Source organism: Schistocerca cancellata, chromosome 1 (assembly GCF_023864275.1).
Source record: "Schistocerca cancellata isolate TAMUIC-IGC-003103 chromosome 1, iqSchCanc2.1, whole genome shotgun sequence".
Taxonomy (NCBI): Eukaryota; Metazoa; Arthropoda; class Insecta; order Orthoptera; family Acrididae; genus Schistocerca; species Schistocerca cancellata.
In genome coordinates this window covers 557,674,231-557,689,993 of record NC_064626.1, presented here as the reverse complement: position 1 = coordinate 557,689,993, position 15,763 = coordinate 557,674,231, and positions in this window count along the sequence as shown.

Below are 15,763 nucleotides of genomic sequence, written 5' to 3'. Positions count from 1 at the left end.
CCCTGATTCACGTCTGTGTATATTTGTGGTGTTACGTAAAGAGTAAATAAAGAAGTTAATTAACTATAATGTCAATCGTTGTCAGTAGAATCATGCACGATTGTGCACATTATCTAACCTGATGACAAGGTTCCTTTGAGACTTGTATAATATTAATTGTTAAATGAGCTATGCTTGATGCTTGAACAATGCACATGTACATATCCATGTTAATCATGCGGAAGTGAGCTTGTAAGTAAGTTCTGTGTTTAGCTTAAACTACAAGGGCTATTTTTTTTTCAATCTCTGATCGGCTGCGAAATGGAAACCACAGTACAAATCGAAAATATTTTATTTGTAACATTTAGCTACTTTCCACATTGTCACCGTTCTGACTTAGAAATTTGTCAGCCGCCTGTCATTTCCGCCAATTCCCCACGCTGTTCTGCAGCTTGTTGTCTGTGCCCAAATACTGTCCTCTTAGCCAGAGGTTCGTGTGAGCGGACTGATGAAAATCGCAGGGAGCCATGTCCGGGCTGTATGGTGGGTGATCAAACACTTCCCATCGCAGAAACTTGTTCGCTGCACCTGCAGCATGCAGCCGAGAACTGTGTCACGAAGAAGGGAAACGCATGGCAGTTACGTCATGTGGTCTGCATGAAATCAAGCGAAACATTCAGCAGAACTTCACACTTGGCGGGAGACACTATTTTCCAGGCCTCTTTACGTGCTCTTGTTGTGCACAGATCTGAAAAGTGCGGCGTGACGCGGTGTATGGGCATACAAAAGACAGTGCGCAAAGCTTCAGCGGTTTTTTACTGTATTTTTAATTTCGCAACCGATCGGAGGTTGAGAAAAAAGATTAGGTCTCATATACTACTTGCAGCCGCTACAGCTCTGGATATTCTTACGGAATCTTATGCGCCCACAAATCTACGATGTCTGCAAATCTTTGTGATCAAGTATCTCCGGACACTGTTTGAGTACTTGTCTTGCTGCCACCAAGGCCATTTTCTGCCTCTAAACACCTCATGCGACAGTACAACCCTGCACGGCTTAGAGAGCAATATGTTTGTCCTCTCAACAACTACTCATGCAGGGTCATTGAGATTCTGCATGGTGTTCGTGTACGGCCTTTCTGAACCCATCGATTCTCTGTTCGCAAGACAGGTGTGCTATCCCATTCAATGTGAGCAGTAATGTTGTGGAACGTTTAAGTGAAGCCTTGATAGTCCACGATTTTGTCGAATTCCGCCATGTGTTGTTTGACCTCCTTTTACTAGGCGTGACACAATCTTCTCACAAAAAGTCAATATTCATATACGATTTCTGAATAAGAAACCCATTGCGTAATCGGTACGCAAGTGACAGCATGTGCTACCAATATGTTCCAAAACACAGCCCATAAAAACTGGATTTTACAGGGCTCACACCTCGCGTTCTATTGGTGATGGAAAGGTAGGGATCATTTGTATACCCAACAGAAGAATCGTCTTACTGTAACCATCCAACTATAAAGATCAAAGTTTGAATATTACCCACTTCTACCAGTTTAGGCAAATGGAGCAAATCAGTTGCTTCTTTTTTGTATCAGATGTTGTCTACAGTGCGCCATACGGGGTTTATGGAGGTACCATTTAGTTCATATGCGTCTCCTGAGAAAATCTGAAAAAGCGTTTTTCACCATGTCTTCGCAGACAGCAGCAACTATCCTGTTTTCAAAAATGTCTATTCGTTATCAAGAATCACCTCAAAGACTTGTTTTTTTGGGTACGAAAACCCAGTCGCTGATTCCGAGACGGCTATGCACAGCAGATTGCTGTAATTTTTACGACATATTCCTAAGACCCAAATCTCGAACCACCTTCAAAATTTTCTTGATATCTTTATCCGTTTCCTACTTACAAAGGTTCATACTTACCTTGCCTGTACGCGTAAAATCCGGTGTGAAGTGAGACGTGGTTTATAAAGTGACGCAGCACGGAGGAATATGTTGTAAAGGATCTCCCTTATCGTCAGAAGGGTTCTAGGTGTTCCAGGTTGTACTACTGAAGGACAACCAAAATTTTGTGTACTTTTTTTCGTATGAGTGACATGCCCTGCTATAGCAAGGAAATGAAGCTAACAAGCGGAAAAATGCTCCTGCCGGAGCACAAAAAAGACGAATATGCTGCTGTTTAAAAACTCTCACTGAAAAGTGGAGTACTAGCTGCATCATTCTATTTCTCTCAGCACCTCTGAAACTCTTCCCAAAAAATTTAGCGTGTGAACATACGCGCGCATTTTTATGCTGAGAGAGAAGCAGACAGTGGCAAAGATACTGAAAAATAATAAATACTGGAAGGTAGTAGACAGAGGTTGTGTTATAGAAAGAGCGAAGGAGGCATTTGTGGTGAAGTTTCGTGTGTATGTTGTTGAACCCTTACAGAACAGCAGAAGTGCCTGGCGCTTGTGATCAGCGCGTGGGAACCGTTGTCAAACTGGCATGTCCACAGTTGTTAGCAGGGTCATTATACTCTGTTACACAGGCCGATGCTGATGGGAATTCCTGATATTATGTTTGCTCGAATGACTCGCCTGCGCTGGCTCCAGTGGCGTGCCCTTTGTATTTATGAGACATCGTTACGTGCTTGTCAGTGATCCCATTACGTGCGTTGGAAAAAATTAATTAACTCCAAATAGAGGGACGCGCTAGACAGGCAGTTTCGCAGTAGTCGGCGCTTGTCACGGCGGAGCTGCGCAATGTCCCTCGTGGCGTAAGATCTTATTGGCGAGCGGAGTGGGGGAAGGGTTGTGGAAAGGGTGGAAGGGGGGAGGTGGCCTTAGCGAATAAAAAGACTGCAGCAGTAGCGCGGACGACATTCCGACACACGCCGTTTGTAATCACAGCACAGAGGATAGCGTAAATACATACGGTGGGCCGTCACCGTTATAATGACGAGATGCTCGGTGCTCCGGGCTGTGACGTGTCTGCTGGGGGCGTAAAAAGAGCGCGGCGAGAGGTCGATTTGCATCAGAAAAACACGAGATGAGGGGTTCCTGCAGCATCCATTTGCCAGCACGCTCCCGCGTCCTATTGTCGTTCGGTAGGTAGCACAGTAATTACAAGCGACGCACAATGCTTCTCTCTAACTACCTATCCGCGACTCACAATTTGGAACACGTCGCGGCGACACAGTGCGTCCAAAGAACCAAACCCACTTCATCTCGTCTGCCGTTTTTTGCACCGTCGTTGCTCGAGGCATCAGCTTCACTTTACTCGATCGATAAGTTGCGTAGACATATTTGGAAGGATCCTCAAGTCGTCGGCACACGGACCGTGCTATCGAGCGAGCCGAGTTCAACGTGCTGCTGAACGCTCAGGAACGATGCGATTTGTGCATACGGTACGTGGACCCCAACGTGGATACGCGATCGCAGCGCACTCCAGCGGCAGTTTCTATTCGTAAATCACACTGTTTACTCAACGGGCGCGCGTAAGAAAATGGCTCTAAGCACTATGGGACTTAACATCTGTGGTCATCAGTTCAAAAATGGTTCAAATGGCTCTGAGCACTATGGGACTCAACTGCTGTTGTCATCAGTCCCCTAGAACTTAGAACTACTTAAACCTAACTAACCTAAGGACATCACACACACCCATGCCCGAGGCAGGATTCGAACCTGCGACCGCAGCAGCAGCGCGGCTCCGGACTGGAGCGCCTAGAACCGCACGGCCACCGCGGCCTGCGGTCATCAGTCCCCTAGAACTTAGAACTACTTAAACCTAACTAACCTAAGGACATCACACACATCCATGCCCGAGGCAGCATTCGAACCTGCGACCGTAGCGGTCGCACGGTTCCAGACTGAAGCGCCTAGAACCGCACGGCCAAACCGGCCGGCTGGCGCGCGTAAAATTCCCAAGTTAGCTGTATTAAAACGCACGTTTCCTCGGTTGTCTATATCCTAGTCACATTGTTCTATACGTAATATACACAGCAGGCCGGGGTGGCCGAGAGCTTCTAGGTGCTACATTCTGGAACCGCGCGACCGCTACGGTCGCAGGTTGGAATCCTGCCTCGGGCATGGATATGTGTGATGTTCTTAGGTTAGTTAGGTTTAAGTAGTTCTAAGTTCTAGAGGACTGACGACCTCAGAAGTTAAGTCCCATAGTGCTCAGAGCCATTTGAACCAATATACACAAAATCTTCAATATCGATGTACATTTTTTAAGACAAAAAGGAAAGTACTATATCCAATCAATACGGACACAGGCTTATAAAAGTTCCATTACAAACAGTGCGACACAAATTTGCAATAGTTCTCCACATAAGATTTTATCTTTCCCACATTCTGGTAAACCCTAAGGTCATTCTTCTTTATCACTGTTACTACCCAGTAGCAGAATCTTTAAAAGACGTGGATTACGAAACTCAAAAGAAAAAGGAACAAAATATCTATATACAAGTAGCGAAAGCTGTCCTGTAGATTAAGCCAATCGAACAAACTCACTCCTCAAATAAAAAAAAAGGTGAACTTATATTTACGTAACATCAAATATGTAGTATATACTTACATTAAACTAAAAATAAAGCATCAGAACTTATTAAATACGCAAATGATAGGAAAAAAAATATTTAAGCTTCGCGAGATACGAACCGTCGTCTTACAATCCAATTGGTCGTGGATCATTGACGCTACTCACCACGCTAAAGTGACAACAATTCATTTGTGGCCAATTCTAACATGTTACCACATGCTAAATGCTTTAATCGTAGCTATGTTACTACCTGAAACTTTGTTGTTGTTGTGGTCTTCAGTCCTGAGACTGGTTTGATGCAGCTCTACATGCTACTCTATCCTGTACAAGCTTCTTCATCTCCCAGTACCTACTGCAGCCTACATGCTTCTGAATCTGCTTAGTGTATCCATCTTTTGGTCTTCCTCTACGATTTTTACCCTCCACGCTGCTCTCCAGTACTAAACTGGTGATCCCTTGTTGCCTCAGAACATGTCCTACCAACCGATCCCTTCTTCTAGTCAAGTTGTGCCACAAACTCTTCTTCTCCCCAATTCTATTCAATACCTCATCATTAGTTATGTGATCTACCCATCTAATCTTCAGCATTATTCTGTAGCACCACATTTCGAAAGCTTCTATTCTCTTCTTGTCCAAACTATTTATCGTCCATGTTTCACTTCCATACATGGCTACACTCCATACAAATACTTTCAGAAATGACTTCGTGACACTTAAATCTATACTCGATGTTAACAAATTTCTCTTCTTCAGAAACGCTTTCCTTGCCATTGCCAGTCTACATTTTATATCCTCTCTACTTCGACCATCATCAGTTATTTTGCTCCCCAAATAGCAAAACACCTTTACTACTTTAAGTGTCTCATTTCCTAATCTAATTCCATCAGCATCACCCGACTTAATGCGACTACATTCCATTATCCTAGTTTTGCTTTTGTTGATGTTCATCTTATACCCTCCTTTCAAGACACTGTCCGTTCCGTTCAACTGCTCTTCCAAGTCCTTTGCTGTCTCTGACAGAATTACAATGTCATCAGCAAACGTCAAAGTTTGTATTTCTTCTCCATGGATTTGAATACCTACTCCGAATTTTTCTTTTGTTTCCTTTATTGCTTGCTCAATATAGAGATTGAATAGCATCGGGTAGAGGCTACAACCCTGTCTCACTCCCTTCCCAACCACTGCTTCCCTTTCATGCACCTCGACTCTTATAACTGCCATTTGATTTCTGTACAAATTGTAAATAGCCTTTCGCTCCCTGTATTTTACCCCTGCCACCTTCAGAATTTGAAAGGGAGTATTCTAGTCAACATTGTCAAAAGCTTTATCTAAGTCTACAAATGCTAGAAACGTAGGTTTGCCTTTCCTTAATCTTTCTTCTAAGATAAGTCGTAGGGTCAGTATTGCCTCACGTGTTCCAACATTTCTACGGAATACAAACTGATCTTCCCCGAGGTCGGCTTCTACCAGTTTTTCCATTCGTCTGTAAAGAATTCGAGTTAGTATTTTGCAGCTGTGACTTAGTAAACTGATAGTGCGGTAATTTTCAAATCTGTTAACACCTGCTTTCTTTGGGATTGGAATTATTATATTCTTCTTGAAATCTGAAGGTATTTCGCCTGTCTCATACATCTTGCTCACCAGATGGTAGAGTTTTGTCAGGACTGGTTCTCCCAAGGCTGTCAGTAGGTCTACTGGAATGTTGTCTACTCCGGGGGCCTTGTTTCGACTCAGGTCTTTCAGTGCTCTGTCAAACTCTTCACGCAGTATCATATCTCCCATTTCATCTTCATCTACCTCCTCTTCCATTTCCATAATATTGTCCTCAAGAACATCGCCCCTGTATAGACCCTCTATATACTCCATCCATCTTTCTGCTTTCCCTTCTTTGCTTAGAACTGGGTTTCCATCTGAGCTATTGATATTCATGAAAGTGGTTGTCTTTTCTCCAAAGATTTCTTTAATTTTCCTGTAGGCAGTATCTATCTTACCTCTCGTGAGATAAGCCTCTACATCCTTACATGTGTCCTCTAGCCATCCCTGCTTGCCATTTTGCACTTCCTGTCGGTTTCATTTTTGAGGCGTTTGTATTCCTGTTTGCCTGCTTCACTCACTGCATTTTTGTATTTTCTCCTTCCATCAATTAAATTCAGTATCTCTTCTGTTACCCAAGGATTTCTACTAGCCCTCGTCTTTTTACGTACTTGATCCTTTTCTGCCTTCACTATTTCATTCCTCAAAGCTACCCATTCTTCTTCTACTGTATTTCTTTCCCCCATTCCTGTCACTTGTGCACGTATGCTCTACCTGAAACTCTGTACAACCTCTGGTTCTTACGGTTTATTTAGGTCCCATCTCCTTAAATTCCCACCTTTCTGCAGTTTCTTCAGTTTTAATCTAGATTGTGGTCAGAGTCCACATCTGCCCCTGGAAATGTCTTACAATTTAAAATCTGGTTCCTAAATCTGTGTCTTACCATTATATAATCTATCTGAAATCTGTCGGTATCTCCAGGCTTCTTCCATGTATACAACGTTCTTTTATGATTCTTGAATCAAGTGTTAGCTATGATTAAGTTGTGCTCTGTGTAAAATTCTACCAGGCGGCTTCCTCTTTCATTTCTTACCCCCAGTCCATATTCACCTACTATGTTTCCTTCTCTCCCTTTTCCCACTATCGAATTCCAGTCACCCATGACTATTAAATTTTCGTCTCCCCTCACTATCTGAATAATTTCTTTTATTTCATCACACATTTCTTCAATTTCTTCGTCATCTGCAGAGCTAGTCGACTTATAAACTTGTACTACTCTAGTAGGCGAGGGCTTCGTGTCTATCTTGGCCACAATAATGCGTTCACTATGCTGTTTGTAGTAGCTTACTCGCATTCCTATTTTTTTATTCATTATTAAACCTACTCCTGCATTACCCCTATTTGACTTTGTATTTATTACCCTGTATTCGCCTGACCAAAAGTCTTGTTCCTCCTGCCACCGAACTTCACTAATTCCTACTATATCTAACTTTAACCTATCCATTTCCCTTTTTAAATTTTCTTACCTACCTGCCCGATTAAGGGATCTGATATTCCACGCTCCGATCCGTAGAACGCCAGATTTCTTTCTCCTGATAACTACTTCCTCTTGAGTAGTCTCCGCCGGGAGATCCGAATGGGGGACTATTTTACCTCCGGAATATTTTACCCAAGAGGACGCCATCATCATTTAACCATACAGTAAAGCTGCATGCCCTCTGGAAAAATTACGGCTGTAGTTTCCTCTTGCTTTCAGCCGTTCGCAGTACCACAACAGTAAGGCCGGTTTGCTTAGTGTTACAGGGCCACATCAGTCAGTCATCCAGACTGTTGCCCCTGCAACTACTGAAAAGGCTGCTGCCCCTCTTAAGGAACCACACGTTTGTCTGGCCTCTCAACAGATACCCCTCCGTTGTGATTGCACCTACGGTACGGCTATCTGTATCGTTGAGGCACGCAAGCCTTCCCACCACCAACGGCAAGGTCCATGGTTCATGGGGGTGGGGGTGGGGGGAACTGAAACTTAATTATAAGAAATTGTACCAAGAACAATGGATTTTTGGTGGATCCTCAACGTGTCGCTACCTTCAAATGACACACTCTCATAATACGGAAGTTACAATAATTCTTTTGCCATGAATATGTTTCTCGTTATTTTATAGCAACGAATCACACAATCAAGGGGTTTTCGAATGGTTCTCAATTTGCTGGTGCTCGGAAACGGCATGTATACGTATAGGCTTGAACTGAATGCCAAAAGGGCGCCTCTCAGCTCTGTGCTGAAGGTAGATGGCGTGCGTGTGACGTAGGTGGCGTTGTGCTATCTGATTGGTCAACGCTCAGACGCACGCTGAGAATATCTGACACGCTAGATATTGCTCTGCACGTTCCGAAAGTCTACCGAACGTGCTGTTCCACGCTATGATGTCAGAAACTCGGCACGCTCAAACGTTCGGATGCACGATGCGTGTGCCGACGGCTGTAGAGTGATTTACAATAGGGGAAATTATTTTGACTGGGAAGAAATCGCCTCATGGCGTTCCACAAAACTCAATCTTCCGTCCATCAGTCTCTCTCTCTCTCTCTCTCTCTCTCTCTTTCTCTTTCTCTCTCTCTCTCTCTCTCTCTCTCTCTCTCTCTCCCTCTCTCTCTCTCCCACACACACAGACACACACACACACACACACACACAGACACACACACACACACACACACACACACACACACACACACACTGAAGAGCCAAAGAAGTGCCGCAGCACGACGTTGCATGGACTCGACTAATGTCTGAAGTAGTGCTGGAGGGAACTGACACGATGAATCCTGCTGGGCTACCGCAAGTTTACAAGGGGGCTGAGATATCTCTTCTGAGCAGCACATTGTAAGGCGTCGCTCAATAATGTCCATGTCTCGGGAGATTGGTGGCCAGCGGAAGTGTTTAAACTCAGAAAGGTGTTCCTGGAGCCACTTTGTAGCAATTCTGGACGTGTGGGGAGTCGCATTGTCCTGCTGGAATTGTCCAAGTCCGTCAGAACGCACAATGAACATGAATGGATGCAGGTTTTCAGACAGGATTGTTACGTATGTATCACCTGTTAGAGCCGTATCTATACGTATCACGTGCCCCATTTCGCTCCAGCTGCAGACGACTCACATCATTACAGTGCCTCCACCAGGTTGAACAGTCCCCTGTTGGCATGCAGGGCCCATGGTTACATGAGATTGTCTCCATACCCGTACAAGTCCATCCACTCGATTCAATTTGAAACGAGACTCTTCCGACCAGACAACATGTTTCCAGTCATCAAGAGTCCAATGTCGTTGTTGACGGACCCAGGAGAGGCGCAAAGCTTTGTGTCGTGCAGTCATCAAGGGCACACGAGTGAGCCTTCGGCTCCGAAAGCCCATACCTATTATGTTTCGCTGAATGGCTCGCACGCTGACACTTGCTGATGACCCAGCATTGAAATCTGCAGCAATTTGTGGAAAGGTTGTACTTCCGTCACGTTGAACGATTCTCTTCAGCCGTCGTTGGTCCCGTTCTTGTAGGATCCCTTTCCGGTAACAGCGATGTCGGAGAGTTGATGTTTTACCGGATTCCTGATATTCACGGTATACTCGTAAAATGTGAAGACGGTGTCTGTTATTTCGGACGTGTCCGAAAGAACAGGTACAATTGGCGATGTTGCAGCTCTCGAAGAATGAATTTACAATGAAATCCAGATCTTTAGCTGCTTACAGGCGTTGATAAATATCAACGGGGACTCGAACCCAGGATATCCTGCTTGCATGGCAGACGCTCTATTCGTCTGAGCCACCGAGGATAGTGCTACTACAGGGACTCATCTCTCGCACGCTCCCCGTGAGACTCACATTCCCAACTTAATTGTGCACACACTACTGCCCATTGTACTCATTACTCTCGGCAGTCAATCTACCGATTTCCGTAAGAGTTTGGGCAATGTGAGTGCATCCGCACTGAAGATCATTGGCCAATACGCCTTATCTATATTAAGATGGTAGCTGTTCTTTCGGGAGCCGGCCGAAGTGGCCGTGCGGTTAAAGGCGCTGCAGTCTGGAACCGCAAGACCGCTTCGGTCGCAGGTTCGAATCCTGCCTCGGGCATGGATGTTTGTGATGTCCTTAGTTTAGTTAGGTTTAACTAGTTCTAAGTTCTAGGGGACTAATGACCTCAGCAGTTGAGTCCCATAGTGCTCAGAGCCATTTGAACCATTTGTTCTTTCGGATATGTACTTCTATCATTGCACATCATGTGGATAGACAATTCACTAAGTTAAGACATTTATTTTGCGTATATAGATTCAATAATGTTCTGGGGTAACGCTTTAGTTCAGGTGTTTGCTATAGAAGACGTCTTTGTGGTAAGAAGAATAATTGCCCCAGCTATGTTGTGAACTAAGGGGATTTAGAATCAGGACACAACCATCTGAACAAGATTTAAGACTCAAGATAGTTAGAAAGTGAAAGGTACACTCCCGATATACTAGTGCTATTAATAGCGTAAAGTTATACATTTAACACAATTCGCCCTTAGCTAAATTGCAATAACACTTCTATACATTCGTGAAACCTTAAAAGACTTTTACTTACATTAAGACGTAATACACGTTCCAGATGAATAGAGTTTTACACACTTTGTCTTATACCGTATGATTATAGGTTCTCACTGCGAGAGAGTTATGTGCTGATAATAAAATGGTATGCAGTAAAATTCGCGGAGTACTGGCCAAGTTGATGCTCTTTGATGGCGGCACGCTGCATCTGTGTTTTGATGATCGCTGGATCACAACAAGAAGCGGGAGCTATCTTGTCAACAGAAAAATTAATTAATGAAAAGCAAATAGAAATGACGCTCCTGCAAGCTGCTCCAACGCGTTGTCTCGCGGCTGAATGCACGCTGTAAAATCTTGAAACTATTTCCAAACGGAATGTCGAACTGTATTATTCTGGACTGAAATACTGTACTGTACACTGACGCGATGTTATAGTTTAACAGTGAACGAGTGCCTTATTATATGTTTTAAATGGCGAGCCGTCTCTTTTATTGGTATTCACCTTTGTAACGATCTCTGGTCGTTGTACTTATTAAACGTAACTTTTGAAGCGTTCCGCAGTTCGCTACACCAACAGTAGCTGTCAACCTCCGCTCGTAACACTGTCGGGGAAATGGGAGAAACCGCAATCTTCTTCTGTCCAAAATAACATGGATAACATAAATAACAGCTCAGAATACTGCTAAGAAATATCACGATGCGTTTGCATTTTCTTGATGAGACTGCTTCTGCTTTTATGCTGGTCAATGTACTCGTTGCCTTTGCCTGCATATGTCTTTTGCGCTGGATCTTGAAAAGTGTTTTCTGTTATAACACTTGATTCTTGTTTTTCTTCTTTTCCTCAAAGTCTGCACCTCTTGCTATATCCTCTTTGCGTCGAATTTCGGAATTAGTTCTCCTCTCGAAATTTTGGTAAGCTATTGCAACAATAGTGAACTAGTCGTGATCGAGAAAGTTCTAAGTTCTTCCCTCCTCACGTTATTACTATATTTTCCATCTCTGTATAGTATCTTTGTGATCCTCTTAAACTACTTCGCTTTCAACCGCCACGAGAATTGTTCTGCCTCCCATAAAAATAATTAATTTTCACTAATTAACTTCACACTCGCTTCTGTCTGTCCGTCCATGCACATCCAGGTTCTGACAGAGACTAACTAATTCACTGTTACTTCGGCAGAACAGATTAAGCTTTCCCTACTGGAAATACAGAATACGAATATGTTACATATCATAGAATTGACAGACTAATATTACAAATTCATATAACATTTTTCATTACATGTTCATTTACACTAAGATATGAAATAAATAAAAGAAACTAAAATTACTTGCTAAATACAAATTTACTGTACATTGCTGCTAAACGTTAGACTGGTGAGAGGCTGTTTTAATTACTGCCACCCTAATTCATGCATAATGTCTGTTGCTCTCCCCCCCCCCCTATTTCACTATAATACAAAGCAAGCTCCCCTTCTTTGAATTTTTTCGATGTCCTCCGTTAGTCCCATCTGATGCGGATCCCACACCGCACAGCAATACTCTAGAAGAGGGTGGAGAAGCATGGTGTATGCAGTCTCTGTAGTCGATCTGTTGAATATGCTAAGTGTTCTACCAGTACATCGCAGTCTTTGATTTGCTTTCCCCACATAATCTATGTGATCGTTCCAATTGTTATTCGTAATTGTAATCCTTAGGTATTTAGTTGAGTTTACAGCCTTTAGATTCGTGTGATTTATCGCGTAACAGAAATTTAGCGAATTCCTTTTAGTACTCATGTGGATGACTTCACACTTTTCATTACTTGCGCTTGTGCACAGTATAGATATATTTTCTAAATTATTTTGCAATTTGTTTTCATCATCTGATGACTGTACAAGACACCTGCAAACATGTAGATTAGGAAAAGCAGAGGGTGTATAACACTACCTTGGGGAACAAATATTACTTCTGTTTTACTCGACGACTTTCCGTCAGTTATTACGTACTGTGACCTTCCTGAAACGAAATCACGAATCGTCACACAACTCAGACGGTACTTCATCGGCACGCAATTTGATTAGAAGTCATTTGTGACCAGAGATATGGAATCGAACACTCATTACCTCGTGAGCATAAAACACTAGCTGTGATTTCGCAACAACGATATTTTCTGAATCCGTGTTGGCTGTTTGTCAATGAATCGTTTTCTTCGGTGTAATTCGTGATGTTCGAGCATAGTATACAGGGTGTATAAAAAAGAATCAACCAATTTGGCATGTCTGTATCTCTGAAACTAATAGACATATAAAATGAATTTTGTTTTTTTATTAACGGGAAACTCAAAATATTTTTTTCCGTACTTTTTCATAGGTGTTCAATATGCCTCCCTTCAGAAGCATGGCGTATGTCAACGCGGTGTTCGCGGTATGGCGGACGAGTTCGACATCTGTGTCAAACACACGTGGACGGCCCGGCGATTTGCCTTTACACAAACAACCTGTTCTCGGAATTGTTCATGCCATCGTCAAATGCTCTTTGCTGTAGGAGGATCCAACCCCTCCTAGTACGAAAGTCACGCAGAACAGTTACTATTGATCTGCACTGCGCAAAACGTAGAACACAAAAACGCTTTCTGTTGTCCTGACACCATTTTTACTAGAACTGAAGTGGGCACTCACTGCTGCTACCTAAACTCGAGAGTTTTCTGTTTCCAATAGTACGTTGTTCACGCACATATCTCAAATAATATAATAGTTATCAATCGTTTTTTAAATCAGATGATTCTTTTTTATACGTCCTGTATATTCGAAAAAATCCTGCTACAAATCGACATTAATGACATTGATCTGTAATTCATCGGATTACTCGTATTTCCTTTCTTGAGTATTGGTGTGAAACGTGCAACTTTCCAGTTGTTCTACGCGCGAGCAGTTGTATATGATTGGTAAGTTTAGAGCTATTGTATCTAGGATAGTCTGAAAGGAACGTGACTGGTATACAATTTGGACCGAAGGGCTCGCCTTCATTACGTGTTTTAAGCTGCTTTGCTACACCTAGGATATCTACTTCTAAGATACTCATGTTGGCAGTTGTTCTTGTTCTGAATTTTGGAAGGGGGGGGGGGGAATTCGTGAATTGTAAACTTGCCAATGTTGTTACAGATGTTTGTAACTATTTTCTTTCAAAAATTCCATTGTGTTCATGTAGGTGTCAAACTACCAGTAAAAAGCTGAGATTTAGTATAACTGAGGAAGCTGTTGCTCTTATCAAGGTAGCGGCTTTCCTGCTTTCTTTCAACGTTGAATTTCTTTCAAAAATTCCATTGTGTTCATGTAGGTGTCAAACTACCAGTAAAAAGCTGAGATTTAGTATAACTGAGGAAGCTGTTGCTCTTATCAAGGTAGCGGCTTTCCTGCTTTCTTTCAACGTTGAATTCAGATGGCGGCGGAAGAAATTTTCATCGCTAGTCTTTGGTCGACAAGGGAAGGAAGGAGGGCGCATTGTTCCTGATGACCAGACTTGGCGCCGACGCTCTGGGTCAAAATAAAAAACTCCTCGCAGTCTCATAAAGTGAGGGCATGTGACACTGTTGATTATCCATCCTTCGGATGGGGACATTAAGACCGACTTTGTGGTATTCAAGAGAAGTGGGCTACGTGGCGGCTACGAGTCCCCCTTCCCTCCCCTTCCCTCTGCCTTCCTATCATCCGTAACCACACAAACTCGACGATGCACTGTACAAGCAATCGTCACAATCATCCATACAGAGCCACTTGACTCTTAACAACATAAAGAGGAAGGCAAAAATAAACCACCTGCACTAGTACCTTGCCCAAGGCGACAATGCGGAGTTACTGCATATGCCTCACTCATTTTCTATTTATGGGTCAGACTGACTGAATGGTATCTGAATACACCTATTTCACGTACTTGAAAAAACTCTTCACACTGTTCTTCAATTAAGTCTTCACTTGAAAGAATAAGGCACATTTACTTCGGCTAAGGTTAGATCTATAGGGAGGATGTTCAAGAACTTTGAAGTCTGTTGTAGCAAAATAAACAATAGTGAAGAGCATCAACGCGGCGGTCGTTTCCTACCAGAAGGGTGTGAAAATAGTACATATACTTGCAGCTACATAGACGTATCCTGTAGCTCTGTTATGTTCTCGCGGTATTTAGTGCCATCAGTCATGTAGTTGTTTGTGTTGCACTAGTCTTAATCCGCGTTGACAGGGTGATAACTTGAATAAGAGTAATAAATATCGACAGTAAATAGTCAGAGACTACGAGAACCGCATTAAGCGGTTGCAAATCACACTAGCAAGAGGCTTAGAAATAATAAACTATTATCTTCAAGTCGGATATGAGCCCCGCGTATCCACAAGATGTCACGAAAAATTACTACCATTTAGAGTATTGAAAGTGCGCCGGTACAAATCGGCCCGAGAAATAAGTACCTGCGTATTTGTGGTCTTCAGTGCGAGCGCTGGTTTCATGTAGCTCTCCGTGCTAGTCTGCCCTGCGCAAGGCTCTCCGTCTCGGCATAAGTACTGCACCCTACATCCACTTTAAGCAGCGTATTGTAGTCAAGCCTATTCTTTCTTTTTGGCTGGTAGTGCATTAAATTCCTGTTCCATTACTTCTGTTCAATACTTCCTTAGTTGTTTGATACGTCCATCTAATCTGCAGCACAGGTAAAACTTTAATCTCTTTTTATATGAACTTTTTAACTGCCGAAAATCTTTGAACACATTTAAATTTGTATTCGATCTCTTCTTCAGAAACACGTCTGTATTTTATACACTCTCCAGTTTTGCTATGATCACTTATTTTGCTGCCCAACAAGCAAAACTTTTCTACTACTTTGAGTATTTAATTTTCTAATCTGATTCCCTCGTCATCCCCTGATTTAATTCTACTACATTCCATTACCCTTGATATGCCTTTGTTGACGTATTTTGAAGACACTATCTGTCCGTTGAACTGGTCTCCCTTTCCGGCAATGACACGATTACAGTGTCATCGTCAAACCTCGAAGTTTATATTTATTTTCCTAAACTTTAATTCCTTTCACAAATTTCTCTTTTCCTTTACTCCCAGCTCAGTTCGCACACTGAAGAACACCGGGAATAGCCTACAACCTTGTCTCACACCCTTCTCAACAACTGCTTCACGC